The sequence below is a fragment of the Balaenoptera musculus genome, chromosome X, assembly GCF_009873245.2.
Source record: "Balaenoptera musculus isolate JJ_BM4_2016_0621 chromosome X, mBalMus1.pri.v3, whole genome shotgun sequence".
Taxonomy (NCBI): Eukaryota; Metazoa; Chordata; class Mammalia; order Artiodactyla; family Balaenopteridae; genus Balaenoptera; species Balaenoptera musculus.
Genome location: NC_045806.1, coordinates 37,381,095 through 37,383,065, shown reverse-complemented (window position 1 = coordinate 37,383,065; position 1,971 = coordinate 37,381,095).

The window sequence follows — 1,971 nt, the reverse complement described above, 5'->3', positions numbered from 1 at the left end:
TCAATAGTATTTTATAAAAAGAGTCACTATTCCCCCTCAAATTCTGCTCATTAACTTCTTTCAATCTTCAATCAATTCATGAATTAAAATATTCTCAGGCACTTATTATGTGTGTTATGTGCTAAATGCTACACAAAAGAAGCATAAAATCTCAATTCTTGCCATTAAGAAACCTGCAATCTATTTGAATATAGGGGACTCAATTAAGTCATAATTAAATATTAGTTGATGACCCTAAATTAGACAGTATTTTTCCTGAAGGCAAAGACTGAGTTTTCATCAACCTGTGAGCTTGTCCATGCCCCTGATGTAAAGTATAATGGGAACATGAGACATGCATGCTCCACAGTTGTTTTAATTTGTACACCTTATAGCCCAGTTGCTCAACCAATTGGCTTTCCTATTGAAATGACAGCTAATTTAAAAGAATAAATGGCTATTTAATAGAATGGAAAACCATTAAACTCAACCTTCTGTTACAGACTGATTCTTACGTAAGTCTTATGAAGTGCTAATTTCTGGCTCCAGAGAGAAGAAAAGAACGAAAATTGTCTTTTAGGACTTCCCTGGTGGCGCAGTGGTTAAGAATCTGCCTGCCAATGCAGGGGACACAGGTTCGATCCCTGGTCCGGGAAGATTCCACATGCCGTGGAGCAACTAAGCCCATGCGCCACAACTACTGAGCCTGCGCTCTAGAGCCTGTGAGCCACAACTACTTAGCCCACACGCCACAACTACTGAAGCCCACCCACCCTAGAGCCCGCACACCACAACAACTGAGCCCACACACCGCAACTACTGAAGCCCACATGCCTAGAGCCTGTGCTCTGCAACAAGAAAAGCCACCACAATGAGAAGCCTGCACGCTGCAACGAAGAGCAGCCCCCGCTCGACAAAACTAGAGAAAGCCCGTGCACAGCAACAAAGACCCAATGCAGCAGCCAGAAAGAAAGAAAGAAAGAAAAAAAAAACCCAGAAAATTGTCTTTTAGAGAGCTGTTACCTCACTATGAACCCTGACTCTACTCTGAATAATACTGACAATTCTAATAATAATAAAGATGATGATTATGTTCCTTTATATTTCAGTAGTACTTTGTGGTTTACAAATGTTTTCATATAAATTTGGAAAAGTAACTGAGTATAAAGGAAAGAGAACAGGCTATGGGTTCTGTTAGACCTGAGTTCAAATCTAACTTCTACTGTCTGTGTTCTCAGTTCTATCATCTGAAAAATGGGAATCATAAACATATTGTCCATGCTTTGGGACTAAATTTTAGAGCCCCTTAAAAAATTGGAAACCAGAAAAATAAAATTTTGTCTGAAAATTAAGCTAAATATTAATACTATGACTCATTGCCCAATAGCCCTTAAAAAGACAGGATGGCTGTAAGATCTGGTAGCAACTGCAGTCAGAATAGGAGTTGCAGTTAGCCATAGAAACATAGCAGAACATCACACACAATTGTCCAAATGTTGGGAAAGGGAGACAGAGTGTAAGCTGACAAATTCTGAGTATTTCCTGTCCAACAGGATAGACCATCTCTAACATGGAAATACAGGTATGGTAGATTGAAAGCTCCTTCCATCAAGAGGTAGAATCTAATCCTCCAGCCTTGAATCTGATTTTGTCAATGTAACTTGCTTTGGCCAATGGGATATTGGCAAATATTACACAAGCAGAGGTTCAAACAGCACTTACATAGCGGGGCTTGCCTTCCCTTGCTGCTGGGAACTCTCTCCCCATCATGTGAACAAGGCTGGGCTAACCTCCTGGATGATGAGAGCCTACCTGTAGAGAGGCCTTAGCTGTCCAGCCATCTCAGCCATCCCAGCTGAGGCCCCATATATGTCAGTGAGGCCATCCTAGACCATCTAGCCCCAAAGAAGTTGCCAGCTCAGAAAAAACACTCAGCTAACCTAAAGAATTATGAAAAATAATTGTTTATTGCTTTAAGTCACTAAGTTTTGG